Below are 17,902 nucleotides of genomic sequence, written 5' to 3'. Positions count from 1 at the left end.
AACAAAAGACACAACTAGGGTCAGACAATTCTTTAAATACTGTCACTGGAATTTTTTTTAAGAAGAATATTCAGAGAAGTAAACAGAGTTACTTTGCTATCTTTTAATCTTCATAAAACCCTGTAATAACTAAAGAACAGCACCAAATTTAGAATAAATAGAAGAGAATATTGGATTTAACAAGGTGAAAGACTCCCCTAGACTCCAAAACTTTGGAAAGATTTCCTTAGTCTTTACTTTTATCGTGATTATGTTAGGATGCATAATTGCCCATTACTGGCTTCTTATCTCAATATAAAATATCCCTTTTTTTTTCTTTTTGCTTATGACTAACATTCTTTACAAAGCATTTTATTTTACACAGAGTTTGTGTTGCCGTATAAAAATAAATGACATTTCATCATGGACACTTTTTCTTTTGATATGTTATATGGAGTTTCCAAAATATTCTGATAAATAACAAGTGAGGTATGTCTCATAACAAATATATTAGGACATAGTCTTTCCTTGAACTAAATGTGTAATCCTTGTTAATATGAGTTATGTTTGCAATGTAGATTTTTTTTTTTTTTTTTTTTGCAGTACATGGGCCTCTCACTGTTGTGGCCTCTCCCGTTGAGGAGCACGGGCTCCAGATGCACAGGCTCAGCGGCCATGGCTCACGGGCCCAGCTGCTTCGCGGCATGTGGGATCTTCCCAGACCGGGGCACAAACCCGTGTCCCCTGCATCAGCAGGCCAACTCTCAACCACTGCGCCACCAGGGAAGCCCTGCAATGTAGATTTTTAAAATATATCAGTCACTATAAAATATTATCCAAGAAAAATAGCATTTTATATGAAAAGTATTTGAGGTAATATAAGAGATAAGCAATGAGAATAGACCCTTGTAGTTATTTCATTCCAAAATCTTTGTAATAGCTTTTTTGAGCAAAGCTTTCCCTTAAACCCCTTGTTCGAAGGTAAAAGTAAGGATTTGTACGTGCATTTGTGTGTGTGTGTGTGTGTGCATGTAGGTGTTCTAACGAGCTGAAGTTAGAACTGAATTATTTTCTTTAAAGAATAGTAGAAACCACGTTAATAATTTATTCTTCTCTCCAGTTTATCTCAAATATACCACTGATGTGAATAGCTTTGAATAGATTTGGGACTTAACAGATGTTACAGTCCACTTTAACTTCTCAGAAAGATGTAAGTAACTCTTTTTTCCACTAAAATCATCTGATGTACTTTTCATGTCAGAGACAGATTCTTACTGATGGGATATCGAAGTGCCCTCTGCACCAATTTATTTGCTCTGCTGGTTTACCATATTACCTGAAATTCTCTTCATTAAAATCTCTTTTTTTAATCAAAGTATTGTTCCTTTAGAAGTCTCCTTTAATGTATAGTTAATGTAAAATTTCATCATATTTAATCTGTTATATGAATATAAAATGCACATATTCCTTTTATACAAATATATTCATATAAAATTGAGAAGCAAAAATTAAACGCCCTGAAACCAGACAATGAGATTCAGAAAAATTGCATTGTGATATGAGAAGAAAGGTTGGATCATGAAGATGAAAGCAGGGGAAGGAAAGAAGTACAGGTGTGTGAAGGGGTAGATCCAGGAGAGACACTGCAATTACATTCTTGGGCAATGAAGAAATACTATTTTGTTTTAATATCTCCCAATTAGGCAAAGCATGATTACTCTGAATATGTATAACATTTGGTATATTTACAGGTGTATGTGTAGGTGTATATGTTTGGCATCAAACTTTTCCCATCCTGTATCATTCTGCCTTTTCCATCTGAAGAAATGGTGTTTGTCAACTCAAGTATTTGTCGTGACCCCCAAACAGAAATCAATGAACTGTTGAGAATAAAAATGGTAGAATGGTCCCAGCTAAGTCTTCAAGTGGGATTTATAGACCCTGAATATACATGGAAACCTCTCAAGGGCAAAGATTGTTTTAGAACAGGGCTTTTTGATCTCAGGCTTATTGACATTTTGAACTTCATTATTCTTTGTTGAAAGGGATTGTCTTGTACACTGGATATTTAGCAAGTCTCTGGTATCTATCCACTAGACTCCACTAGCGCTGTTCCTCAAACTGCGACACCCAAAAATGTCTCCCTGTATCTCCAAATGTCCCCTGGGAGGGAGACAAAATTGTCTCCCATCTAGAACCACTGGTTTAGAAAAACTAACTTCTAGATGCTCTACTCTACATGGACTTTTTCCTATAACCTGAGAATTTGGGTTGCTAACAGAGCATTCTTTAACAAGGCAACACAAACCCACAGTGAAACTCCATGACTCAGGCATATTTTTAATGATGCTGAAGCTTGATGTTAAGAACTGTGTATTTTAATCTGTGTTGAGACTTTCTGAATTATGAGAAATACTGACAAGTTTTATTTAACAAAGTCACATTTTTTTGTCTGGCCTTACTAAGAAATGAAGGAAGGAAGGGAGGGAGGGAGGGGAGAAGGAAAATAAGACATTGTTTCTCTGAAAGCAAAGCAAAAACACTGATATCAAATATATTGAATGTGGTGGCACATTGTTTTATCAAGAAGATAAAAACAGAAATACTGACATTAAATATATTGAAGGTAGATAAATATTAAAAGAAGCCATACATAATTTATTTAGTCATTTTTTGAATTATATTTCAGAAATGATTTTAAAAATTACAAGGAAGCAAACAATGTTTAAAAACTCTCTTAGGAGATCTTAAAGGAAAATTTAAAGATGATTAGATCCATTATTTGAAGTATTGCCAATCAGCAATCTCAGCTATTTTGAGTAAGAAACAAAAACACATGAGATATAAAAAAATATATATGCAGTCAAATTAGGTGACACAAATTAGAAATTTTAGTACCCAAGTTTCATTGTAAGAATTCTTTGTATAGCTTATCCATGGGAAATTAGAAAATTTCCTTACTCTAAATTTACTTATTCTTAGATTATACAAAATACATAACAGTTTATATAATGTCTCTCTGAGCTTGAAAATTATTATCAGAGTTCATTCAGTTGAATATTTTAAATTTAAAAGTCTGGTTTAGAGATGGATTAGAAATCACTATTTTTTGAGGGTCAGATTCTCCAGTATGTATTTTAAATGTTGAAGGTATACGCTATTGTTTTCTAGTATGCTCAACATCAGTTTATAACTATATTTAAAGTGTTGCAAAACTTAAATGAGCTATTATTTCCAGACTTCCCAAGAAGATATTATTACTTTAAAAAAAGATATTATTACTTAAACTTGATTTTGAATCTCTTAGTTACATTTCAAAAAATGTTTCCTTCTTAATCAAAATCTTTAATAAGTAGGCTTACATTTTATTTTTGGATCTTCTGAGAAATTGTGTTGAATGACTTTTGGACAACTATGATTATCATTTAGTTAACTGTGATGCAAAGGAGACAAACAGGGTAAGATCTGATGGTTTGGCATGACTATCAGAATTCAGAATTTTATAAAGTTTCTGTATCAGTTTTAAAATTTAACTTTTCCTTTGCATATGAGACTTTTTTCTAAAACATATGGTGCCATTATTCTTTGAAACGGGTTAAAAGAAAGGATTTTTTTTTTTTTTTTTTTGTAATTCATATGAAAGCATGTGTTAGGCTGGTCTTCTGGCTGTCAATTTTGCATTCATCAAATATGAATGCTTGGTTTGAATATGTTCCTGAAAATAAAGAGTACTGCATTGAAAACAATATCAATAGAGGTCATCTCCACATACATGTTATTCATTCTCTAAAGAAAGAATACCCCAAGACACATATTAATCAAACTATCAAAAATTAAATACAAAGAAAATATATTAAAAGAAGCAAGGGAAAAGCAACAAATAACATACAAGGGAAACCCCATAAGGTTAACAGCTGATCTTTCAGCAGACACTCTGCAAGCCAGAAGGGAGTGGCAGGACATATTTAAAGTGATGAAAGGGAAAATCCTACCACCAAGATTCCTCTACCCAGCAAGGATCTCATTCAGATTTGACCAAGAAATTAAAACCTTTACCGATAAGCAAACCCTAAGAGAATTCAGCACAACCAAACCAGCTCTGCAACAAATGCTAAGGGAATGTCTCTAGGCAGGGAACACAAGGGAAGGAAAAGACCTAGAATAACAAACCCAAAACACTTAAAAAGATGGTAATAGGAACATACATATAGATAACTACCTTAAATGTAAATGGGTTAAATGCTCCAACCAAAAGACATAGACTGGCTGAATGGATACAAAAACGAGACGATACATATGATGTCTACAAGAGACCAACTTCAGACCTAGGGACATAATATGGACTGAAAGTGAGGGGATGGAAAGACCTATTCTATGCAAGTGGAAATCAAAAGAAAGCTGGAGTAGAAATTCTCATAAGAGACAAAGGACATGACATAATGATCAAGGGATCAATCCAAGAAGAAGATATAACAATTGTAAATATTTATGCACCCAACATAGGAGCACCTCAATACATAAGGCAAATGCAAACAGCCATAAAAGGGGGAATTGACAATAACACAATAATAGTAGGGGACTTTAACACCTCACTTTCACCGATGACCAGATCATCCAAAATGAAAATAAATAAGGAAACACAAGCTTTAAATGATACATTAAACAAGATAGACTTAATTGATATTTATAGGACATTCCATCCAAAACAGCAGTTTACAGTTTTTTCTCAAGTGCTCATGGAACATTCTCCACAATAGATCCTATCTTGGGTCACAAATCAAGCTTTGGTAAATTTAAGAAAATTGGAATCATATCAAGTATCTTTTCTGACCACAATACTAGGCAACTAGATATGAATTACAGGAAAGAAATCTGCAAAAACTACAAACACATGGAGGCTAAACAATATATTACTAAATAACAAAGAGATAACTGAAGATATCAAAGAGGAAATCAAATACCTAGAAACAAATGACAATGAAAACATGACAACCCAAAAACTATGAGATGCAGCAGAAGCAGTGCTAAGAGGAAAGTTTATAGCAATACAATCCTACCTCAAGAAACAAGAAACATCTCAAATAACCTAACCTTAGACCTAAAGCAATTAGAGAAAGAAGAACAAAAAAACCCCCAAAGTTAGCAAAAGGAAAGAAATCATAAAGATCAGATAAGACATAAATGAAAAAGAAAAGAAGGAAACAATAGCAAAGATCAATAAAACTGGAAGCTGGTTTTTTGAGAAGATAAGCAAAATTGATAAACCATTAGCGAGACTCATCAAGAAAAAAAGGGAGAGGACTCAAATCAATAGAATTAGAAATGAAAAAGAAGAAGTAACAACTGACACTGCAGAAATACAAAGGATCATGAGAGATCACTATAAGCAACTATATGCCAATAAAATGGACAACCTGGAAGACATGGACAAATTCTCAGGAAAGCACAACCTTCTGAGACTGAAACAGGAAGAAATAGAAAATATAAACAGACCAATCACAAGCACTGAATTTGAAACTGTGATTAAAAGTCTTCCAATAAACAAAAGCCCAGGACCAGATGGCTTCACAAGCGAATTCTATCACACATTTACAGAAGAGCTAACACCTATCCTTCTCAAATTCTTTTAAAATATAGCAGAGGGAGAAACACTCCCAAACTCATCCTGCAAGGCCACCATTACCCTGATACCAAAACCAGACAAAGATATCTCAAAAAAAAACTACACACCAGTATCACTGATGAATATAGATCCCAAAATCCTCAACAAAACACTAGCAAATAGAATCCAACAGCACATTAAAAGGATCATACACCATGATCAAGTGGGGTTTATCCCAGGAATGCAAGGGTTCTTCAATATATGCAAATCAATCAATGTGATTAACCATATTTACAAATTGAAGGAGAAAAACCATATGATCATCGCAATAGATGCAGAGGAAAGCTTTCAACAAAATTCAACACCGATTTATGATAAAAAACCTTCCAGAAAGTAGGCATAGAAGGAACTTACCTCACCATAATAAAGGCCATAAATGACAAACCCACAGCCAATATCGTTCTCAATGCTGAAAAACTGAAACCATTTCCACTGAGATCAGGAACAAGACAAGGTTGCCCACTCTCATTACTATTATGCAACATAGCTTTGGAAGTTTTAGCCACAGCAATCAGAGAAGAAAAAAAATAAAAGGAATCCAAATTGGAAAAGAAGCAAAACTGTGACTGTTTGAAGATGACATGATACTATACATAGAGAATCCTAAAGATGCTACCAGAAAACAACTAGAGCTAACCAATGAATTTGGTAAAGTAGCAGGATACAAAATTAATGCACAGAAATCTCTTGCATTCCTATACACTAATGATGAAAAATCTGAAAGAGAAATTAAGGAAACACTCCAATTTACCATACAACAAAAAGAATAAAATACCTAGGAATAAACCTACGTAAGGAGACAAAAGACCTGTATGCAGAAAACTATAAGACACTGATGAAAGAAATTAAAGATGGTACCAACAGATGGGGAGATATACCATGTTCTTGGATTGGAAGAATCAAAATTGTGAAAATGACTATACTACCCAAAGCAATCTACATATTCAATGCAATCCCTATCAAATTACCAATGGCATTTTTTATGCAACTGGAAAAATATATCTTAAAATTTGTCTGGAGACACAAAGGACCCCGAATAGCCAAAGCAATTTTGAGAAAGAAAAATGGAGCTGGGGGAATCAAACTCCCTGACTTCAGACTCTACTACAATGCTACAGTAATCAAGGCAGTATAGTACTATCAGAGAAACAGAAATTTAGGCCAGTGGAACAGAATAGAAAACCCAGAGATAAACTCACTCACATATGGTCACCTTATCTTTGATAAAGGAGGCAAGAATATACAATGGAGAAAAGACAGCCTCTTCAATAAGTGGTGCTGGGAAAACTGGACAACTACATGTAAAAGAATGAAATTAAAACACTCCCTAACACCATACACAAAAATAAATTCAAAATGGATTAAAGACGTAAAGGTAAGGCCAGATACTATAAAATTCTTAGAGGAAAACATATGCTGAACACTCCATGACATAAATCACAGCAAGATCCTTTTTGACCCACCTCCTAGAGAAATGGAAATGAAAACAAAAATGGAAATAAAAACAAAAATAAGCCAATGGTACCTAATGAAAGCTTTTGCACAGCAAAGGAAACCATAAACAAGATGAAAAGATCACACTCAGAATGGGAGAAAATATTTGTAAATGAAGCAACTGACCCAGGATTAATCTCCAAAATATACAAGCTGCTCATACAGCTCAATATCAAAAAAACAAACAACCCAATCCAAAAATGGGCAGAAGATCTAAATAGACATTTCTCCAAAGAAGATATGCAGATTGCCAACAAACACATGAAAGGATGCTCAGCATCACTATTCATTAGAGAAATGCAAATCAAAATTACAATGCGGTGTCACCTCACACCAGTCAAAATGGCCATCATCAAAAAATCTACAAACAATAAATTCTGGAGAGGGTGTGGAGAGAAGGGAACCCTCTTGCACTGTTAGTGGAAATATAAATTGATACAGCCACTATGGAGAACAGTATGGAGGTTCCTTAAAAAACTAAAAATAGAACTACCATATGACCCAGCAATCCCACTATTGGGCATATACCCTGAGAAAACCATAATTCAAAGAGTCATGTACCACAATGTTCATTGCAGCTCTGTTTACAATAGCCAGGACAATGAAGCAACCTAAATGTCCATTGACAGATGAATGGATAAAGAAGATGTGGCACATGTATATAATGGAATAATACTCAGCCATAAAAAGAAACGAAATTGAGTTTTTTGTAGTGAGGTTGATGGACCTAGAGACTGTCATACAGATTGAAGTAAGTTAGAAAGAGAAAAACAAATACTGTATGCTAACACATATATATGGAATGTAAAAAAAAAAAAAAAAAAAAAATTAGTTCTGAAGAACCTAGGGGCCAGACAGGAATAAAGTCGCAGACATAGAGAATGGAGTTGAGGACACGGGGTGGGGAAAGGGTAAGCTGGGACAGAAAGGGAGATTGGGATGGACCTATATACACTACCAAATGTGAAATAGCTAGTGGGAAGCAGCCACATAGCACTGGGAGATCAGCTCAGTGCTTTGTGTCCACCTATAGGGGTAGGTTCAGGAGGGTGGGAGGGAGATACAAGTGGGAGGAGATATGGGGATGATTCGCTGTGTTATACAACTTAAACTAACACACCATTGTATAACAATTATACTCCCATAAAGATGTTTAAAAAAAACTACCTATTTGTACATGTGAAATTTTCCAGATAGGTATATACATTTTCAAATTGAATATACTAAAAATACATATATAAAATTGTTACAAAAAGAGAGTGACAAATGAATATAGTGGAGGATGATCAACTCTTAGTAACTGGTAAATCAACCACATTTTTAAAGTGGTTCGAGCATAGATGTTTTGAAATACACAGCACATCAGATCTAACAATCAATACCCAATAATCAATACTCAATAATCAAAGAACACATGTACTACAAAGGTCTTGGAATTCTTATGTATTTCATTAAATACTAGACTCCAATGTAGTCTCAAAAAATATCAAATATTTGAAATTACTCTGTTCCAAATGTAACTAAATTTACAGGCATCCATAAAAAATTTATCCAAAATATAGTGGAGGAAATATTTGGAGGCATAATGGACCTACATTTACTAGAAATAAAGATTAAAGATCTTAATTTGAAACAGCATATAATGTGCTAAAGAGTAGATAAAGAAAAACTTAGACCTAGATATGTTATAGTGATATTTTAAAATATACAAGAAAAGAGCAAAATAATTTTAATATAAAATTTGTAGAGGACACATAATATCAGTTTCAAAGAACAAGGAACATATCTACATCAGGTTTTTTGAACCACATTGCTGGCAATAAGAAGATAATGGAGGAATTCTTTTGCAAATATTAAGGAAATAGTACTTAAAATTTATAATGTTTTAATCCAGTTATGCAATCAAATCCAGTAATATTTAAGAAGATAAAATACCATGACCGTATTTATTTTATCCGATATATGCAAAAAACGCTTTCATACTTAAAAATATATAAATTTAAAATTCTCTCATTAACAAATTAAAACACCACATTATTTAAATAAATGCAAAAACAATTTGGTATGTTTTCTCATAAATTTATGATAAAAATTCTCAGTATCCTAGAAATAGGGAACATATTTATGAAATAAATATTATCTTTATCAAAAAATATTATTCTAAATGAGTCAATGTAGAAAGCTTCTCATTTAAAATTAAGAAGTATATATGGAAGCATATTTTCAAATAAGTCACAAATGCTTTGGTGGCCCTATCCTGAATAATAATATGATAAAAAGGAATTAGATGCCTAAAGATTGGGAAGGAAGGAATGAAACTATCATTGCTTGTATAATATATGACCATCTATTTATTAAAAAAAAGTTAAATTCATTATTATACATAATTGTAGTTTATCTAGATAGCAGAACATGATAATATAAAAAATTCAAATGACTTTATATCAGCAACATAATACTGAAAGTAATTTAAGTGACTTTACAGAAATATCAGAGAATATCAAATAACTAAGAATAAGTCTAAGCAAAGGTATACTGGACTTTATAAAAAATGCAATAAAGGTTTATTAAAATGCATAACACCTAAAATTAATGGAGATCTGTTTTCATGTATAAGAGTAACATGACATCATGAGAATATTAATTCTTTTGAAATTTAGCTATAAATTATAAAGAAAAAGGGAGAGGAAACACTTACCAATTTGTTTTATAAGGCCAGTATTTCCCTTATGTCACTATCCAACAAAGACATTGAAAGAAAACAAAATGATAAACTACTATTCCTCATAAATTCAAACATCATAAATTTAATTCAGCAATATGTCTCAAGAATTCAAAGCTAACGTAACATTTCAGACCAGTTATATTAATTAGCTATATTAACAGAATAAAGGAGTATACCATACAAATAACTCAACCCAATGATCATACATTTGTGTTAAGATTTATATAAGCTAAATACAAATAGATTAGTACTGCCTCAATCTAATAAAGAACATCTATGATGAATCCTACAAATATCATCATATTTAATTGTGGAAGACAGAATGCTTTCCCTGTAGATTAAGAAAAATGCATGGATGTCACCTTTCACAACTTCCAATCAACACTGCATTGGATGTCCTAGCTAGTGCAAAAAGCAAGAAAAAAATAAAAGATATAAAGATTGGAAAGAAAGAAGTAAGCTGTCAACATGAAAAATATTTTTTAATGTAGAAAAGTCCTAAAGAATCTACCAAAACAAATAAAACTTCTACTAGTTCTGAGAAGCAAGCTTCTAGGACGTGGGGTCTCTATCAAGAATCAATTATATTTTTATATACTAGAACTAAACAACTAGAAAATGAAATGAAAATGTCGACTTTCAATAGCATCAAAAAAGTACCCTCAATTAGGAATAATTTTAACAACAGTCAAAGAAAGATATCTATTCTGAAAACTACAAAACGTGTCTGAGACTAAAGAAGATCAAATAAATGAAGAAATATGGTCATCTAGAAAGACGGGAACACTCAATGTTGTTAAAAAAAATTTTTCCTAAATTGATCTGTGGAGTCAACAAAATCTAAATCAATATATTAGCAGGCTTTGGTAGAAAATGATAAGATTATTCTAAAATTAATAAATGCAAAAGACGATAGTCAAAAGTCTTGAAAAAGTAGAACATAATTAGAAGATTTACACTACCAGATTTCACCTTTTATGATGCTACAGACACCGTGGTAGTGGAATAACTAGAGACAAACAGACCAGTGGAACAGAATATAGATATAAACTAACACTTATTAGTTCAATTGATTTTTCAGTAAAAGTTTCAAAGCAATTTAATGGGAAATGCAAAGACTTTTCAACAAACTTTGCTGGAATAAGTGGCAATTCATACGGAAAAATGCAACCTTGATTTATATTTAACATCTCACACAAGCAGTTCAAAATGAATCATGACCTGACCTAGCCATAAAAATTAAAGCTACAGAGTTTAAATGACAGGAAATGGCCCAAAGTTGGCCTGAGGGTAAGTGAAGAATCCTCAGAATCAAACAATTACTACAAAATATTACAAATTATACTTCATCAACATTAGAAATATCTGATCATCAAAAGACACCATTAAGTAGATTAGTATGCAAACTACAGATGGGAAACATAGAGCTGATAGCAGACATATTCAAAATATATTTTTAAAAGTTTTTACAAGTAAAGAGCTAACGTTCAAACAATCCAATGAATAAATGGGTAAAAGACTTGAACAAACATTTTCTATATCTATATCTATCTATACATATATTTCTACATATATATAAATGAACTAAAGCTTAATGAAAAAGTGCTTAATATCATTAGTCAACTAAGTTCTAATTACACTGAGATACCACTATATTTTCACTTAAAAGACCAAATTTTTTAAAAGACTGTTAATACCAAATATTGGCATGGATGTCGAATAACCTAAATTCTCATTGATTGTTGGTGGTAGTGGAAAATAGCACAACTATTCTATGAAAAGTTTTGCAGTTTCCTATAAAGCTGAACATACAGCTGCCCTTTGACCTGGCAGTTATGCTCTTTAGGACTTGGGCAATAAAAATAAAAATGTATGTCCACAAAAAGAAGATGTATTCATAAATGTTTATAGGAGATTTATTTATAATATCTCAAAACTGAAATAACATGAAATTCTATCAACAAGAGAATGGAAACACACTGCGCTCTATATTCATTACAATGAAGTACTTCTCAGCTGTAAAAAGGAAGAAACTGATTTCTTTAACAACATGTATAAGTTTCAGAGATATTTTGGTGAACAGTTAAAGAGTATATGTGGCATGATTTCCCTTATGTGAACTTTTGAAGTAGGCAAAACCAATCTATGTTGAAAAAAGAATATGCAATTGTTTTTTTTTTTTTTGCGGAGCGCAGGCTCCGGACGCACAGGCTCAGCGGCCATGGCTCACGGGCTTAGTTGCTCCGCGGCATGTGGGATCTTCCCGGACCAGGGCACGAACTCGTGTCTCCTGCATCGGCAGGCGGACTCTCAACCACTGCGCCACCAGGGAAGCCCCGCAATTGTTTCTTGATTGAAGAATATAGAAGGTTGTGATTGACTGCTCAGGGACATGATGAACCCCTTAGTCTGAGGGAAATTTTCTTTATCTTGTTATCGCATTTATTAAATGGGTATATCCCCTTGTTAAAACTTACTAAATCACAGTCTCAGTTTGTGAATATCATTATATGTAAATTTTATCCTGCAAAAGAAGTAAACAAATAGTAAATTCTAGTTAATATATTGAGGATAATGGAATCCATGTTTCTTACTATTTAAAGACTTTCAACATTGGGAAAGAAGAAAACTACTATGTACCAAGTGATCTTAGATGGGAATTGAAAGTATCAGTATGTATTCATATTATACATATATATGTGAGCAAGGGAGACAACAAGAGAAGGAGAGAGGGAGAAGAAAGTGAAAATAAGAGTGAGAGCAGAGAATGAGAAAGAAAAAGAAGAAACAAGCACTCTTCAGATTTTGATTTCTGAATACCATCTCCCATTAAAAGGATCCAGGGATTATTAGAGAAATGGTTATTATTTCCAGGACCAGAAAAGAGCAATATAAGCCTGGTACAATATATTGCATTGCACAGCAGGAACTCAAAGAATCATGGAAATATGTCAAAATGACACAAGCCAGTTTGAAAGAACTCCCTTTTGGCTGAATTTGGAACTATTTGAGCATCAAAGTAAGTAATAAAAGGAATGGATTATGAATCCAGTGTTGAATAAAGTAAGAATCCATGAGTCCATGTATATAAGCAAATGGATAAATAATATCTCTTAGAGTATAATGCCAGGAATGATAAATCACCAATGGATACTAAACCTAGAGGGTAAAAGTTTGACCAGGAACAGGATGGTTACATAATTTCAAAATATATTCCCACAAGCTACTTATTAGTTTCAAAGGATAAACAGTAATACTAGCATTGAGAAATGTGTGGAGTACCACCTGAACCAAGACACCAAACCTGACTTGAATCACTGAAATTGGGACAAACAGCATCAGTGTTAAATAAGATACTCAGAGAAAGAAAAAATCTCATCCCATTGAATCTAATCATGAAGAGGCATCAGAGAGCACAAAGTTAGGGGTCATTCTACAAAATAACTGACCTTTTCTCTTTAAAAGTGTTAGAAGGTAAATGGATACAGCCATTATGGAAGACAATATGGAGGTTCCTCAGAAATTAAATGTAGAACTACCATATAATCCAGCAATTCCACTTCTGGGTATATATCCAAAGAAAATGAAAATACTAATTTGAAACAATGTAGTACCCCAGGGTTCACAGTGGCATTATTTACAACAGCCAAGATATGGAAGCAACCTAAGTATCCATCAACAGATGAATGGATAAGGAGGATGTGGTACATATGTACACAAAGGAATATTAGTTATAAAAAAAGAATGAAATTTCACCATTTGCAACAACATGGATGGACCTGAAGGTATTATGCTGAGACAAAGAAAGACAAATACTATATTTTTTTACTTATATGTTGAATTTATAAAATAAAACAAATGAAGGAATATAACAAAACAGAAACAGACTCAGAAATAGAGCAAACTTGTGGTTACCAGAGCCAAGATGGGTGAGGAGAGGGGCAAGATATGTGAAGGGGATTAAGAGGTACAAGCTATTAGGTATAATAAGTAAGTTACAAGGATATAATGTACAGCACAGGGAATATAGCCAATATCTTACAAATAATTGTGTATGGTGTGTAATCTATAAAAATGTCCAATTACTATATTGCACACCTGAAACTAATATCAAATTGTAAGTCAACTGCACTTCAATTTTTAAAAAAATGTTAAACTCAATAAACATAAAGACTGCTACTAAAGAGACATGACCACTCAATGCAATATGTGACTCTGTACTTGATCCTGGAAAAGGAAAACAAATAACTATGAAGGGCATTATTGTGAAAATTAACTGAATATTGCCTGTGGATGAGATAATTTCCTGATTTTTCCTAATTTTTTAAACAATTGTGCTTTGGTAAGAATATGTGCTTTTTGCAACATGGATGGACCTGGAGAGAATCATACTAGGCGAAGTAAGTCAGACAGAGAAAGACAAATGTCATATGATATCACTTACATGTGGAATCTAAAAAATATGATACAAATGAACTTACTTACCAAACAGAAACAGACTCACAGATTTAGAGAATGAATTTATGCTTACCAGAGGTTTGGGCGGAGGGCAGATTGAAGTTTGTAAATGACATGTACACACTGCTGTACTTAAAATAGGTAACCAATGAGGGCCTACTGTATAGCACAGGGAACTCTGCTGAATACTCTGTAATAACCTAAATGGGAAAAGAATTTGAAAAAGAATAGATACATATATATGTATAACTGAATCACTTTGCTGTACACCTGAAACTAACACATTGTTAATCAACTCTACTCCAATATAAAAAATTTAAAAAAAAACAATATGTGCTTTTCCTTAAGAAATAAATATTAAATTATTTAGGATTAAGGAGGCATGATGCTTCAAACTTATTATGATTCAGAAAAAGTTATAATCATATATGTATAGAATTAATATACAGAGATAATGGCAAAGTGAATGGGTGTAAATGGAAAAATTCTTGAATCCAAAAAGGTAGTAAGAAAGAACTAAGGAAAAAGCAATGCAGTCCAAGAGAACAATTACAAAAGCCTGAAACTCATAGGATTACTAATGGATCCATGTGTGGTAGGGAAAGAAAAGACGAGTCACAGATGCCACTGAAGGTTTTGGCCTGAGAATTATAAGAATGCAATTGCTATTGATTGATATGGAGAAAGGTGGTGAAAAATTTATCTATCATTATAGTGCTCAAATTACAAAAAAAACTTGAGTTATGCAGAGACTGCTATGCTCACCAGTTTCTTATTTTGCTTCTAAGTAAGGGCTAGATTTACATTTCCACCTGGATACTACCATTTTAAAAGCAAAGTAAAGAAGTGGGATAGTATGGAAGGGATGATCATAGAGTCTCAGCCTTTATCATGTAAGCTCTTTTTACTCCCAGGTTTACAGTATGGTGTTCACAATGCATTTCCCAATGTGAGGATACTTTGTTTTATCTAGGCAAGACACTAAATTTCAAACACCGTGTCAAGTGTGTATGTGTGTAAGGAGGTAGTGGGTAGGGAGAGTAATCTACTGACTCTGTAGTGTGGGGAAGGGAAGGGGATCTGAGATTATACCAGATTTTTCTTTTTGTAGTAGGTTATATTTTGAGATAATTTCAAACTTACAGTAAAGTTGCTAGAATTGTGCCAGGAAGTCTTACATATCCTTTTTACTACACTCATTGCATGTGTGTATGTTGAAAATTCTTCACTCTGAATAAAAACATCATATTTGAATTTTTTAAAAATACAATTAATTGACCCAAAGAATGTTTTTCAAAGACATATTTGCTGAGTAGCACTGATATAATACTGTTCGCTTTGTCATATTGAACTTTTAAATCTTGTATTTACTTTAATTATTTTACGAAACCATACTTGATTTTATTTTTGAAACAATAATTGTTTTGGAACATGTATTTAAATTCTCAAGTAATGAGTTTTAAATGCATTTAAAAATATTGTATACTTTTCGTGCATCACTATCAGGGAATACATCCTTTTTTCAATTAATATATTAATATTAAATGTATTTAACAGATACTGGAAAATGTTTTATGGACACTTGAACAGTTGTGTTTTTTAAATATGTAACTTAGTGTAGGATATGAATATCACTCCAGTTATACTTTGAAAGCCATGGCCCTCTTACATGATTAAATAAATTTCACAATTTTGTTGGCTTATCATATTACAATTATAATTGGCAATTTCATCTACATTTCTAAAAATTTTGCTTTATGTTATTATTCATAAGTGAGTAATCAGTTTGTAATTTGTACTTCCTTCAATACAATTACAATAAAAATAGTTCATTCCACTTTGTACTATATTAATATCATATTCACATTTCATTTGTCTCAAAATGATAATTCTTTTGGTTAACATATCCATAAAGTGAAAATATACAGACATTCCTTTAATGTGTAGTGTCTTTCCTGATATAATTAGTATAAGTTTAATGTACAGTTTTCATAAAATGCAGAACTAAGCAAAGGAAAAGAAAGGAATCTTCCATAATCACAGCACACGTTAATGTAAAATATTAAATTTTAGGGTATCTCCTTCTAGGAATATATGTGAATACATGTCTCTGTTAAAGAAATTATACAATTATATAATTATACAATTAAAGAAAATTAGAACATGCATTTGACAGTTTCAATTATGTATTTTCATTTTTATGTATTCTGTAACATTTTTAGTATGTGAAAATTTGTTGTGAGGAATACATACTATTGCATTGTATTATTAGGTTCTCTTATTTTGTAGTAATTTACTCACCTATTCCTTTAGTATTGGATACTGTGCCTTGTCCCAGGGTTCTGCTACCATAAATAATTCTACAATAAACATTCTTATGCATAATTCATTGTGTATATCTATGATTATTTCCTTAGGATATATTCCTAAAATGGAATAACTGGGTCAAAGAGTATGGCTATTTTGATGATTTGGATAAATGTTGCCAAGTTGCCCTCCAGAAAGTTTCCATACATTTATATTCCCACAAGTAGCATATTAGAATGTTCCTTTGTGTTTCTTTAATTGTAAGCCATATTGAGTATTTTACTGTGTTCATTAACCATTTGTAGTTTTTGAGATTGTTTGCCTGGGTGGAGTTGCACCAACTGGTAATTTGCTCATTGTCTATTTTCTTTTTTATTAAGAATTTAATTTTCTGAGTGACATATATAGCATATTGTTTTCCAGTTTGCCATTAGACTGTTAGTATTATTTATATTCTTAAGATCGGCATAATTTGTAATGTATATATACTCAAACTTCCCCATTTTTTCTTTTTTATTTTAACTTTCTATAATTAATAATTATTTTAATATCATGAGATTATATACCTGCCTGTGTTTTCTTCTGGTTAATTTCCATTTTATTATTTTGATTTCCATTTATTTTGTTTTAATTTTCTCTGTAACTTACTATTTATGAATTCTAATATTTTATGAAATTCATGGAGACATTAAGGGTTTTGATATGGATCCTTACCAGAGTGTGGTATCTTCTCACATTTATGGCTGTGTTTGTATCAAAGAATAAACAAGCAAGAAGCAAAATATCTAATACATAGCTTTATAAGTTCAATGATATAACTTCCATAGTTAATTTAACAAATACTTAAGTGTCAGCCTCCATTTTTGTCCAGCAAATTATGTTTTGGAAGTTAGACTGAGTATTGTAACCATTTTAAAAGTATTATTATTCTCTCAGAAGGCTACTGATTTTTCTTCACAAAATTAAGTCTGACAAAAAGTGAGCATGGTAAACATCTCTAATACAGAAGAAAAGACTTTCAATAACTTAAACGCAGAATGCTGTGATTTTACTCCATTGGTGGTATTTCCCATAAAGTTTCAATGTCTAAATAAAATTGTATTGCATTTCTACCTCCTCAGCAACTTTATATCAACCAACAGCTTCCTTTTGACATTTTACTACACTGGGTCATAGAGAAAAAATTTTGAGCATGATGAGTGCCTAGCAATGGGTTTAATCCACTGTAATAGCACAAAATGCTTTTGATTAATAAAACAAGGGTGAGATTAAGATGA

The sequence above is a fragment of the Kogia breviceps genome, chromosome 6 (assembly GCF_026419965.1).
Source record: "Kogia breviceps isolate mKogBre1 chromosome 6, mKogBre1 haplotype 1, whole genome shotgun sequence".
NCBI classification, from domain to species: Eukaryota; Metazoa; Chordata; class Mammalia; order Artiodactyla; family Physeteridae; genus Kogia; species Kogia breviceps.
This window is presented reverse-complemented; position numbering follows the sequence as displayed.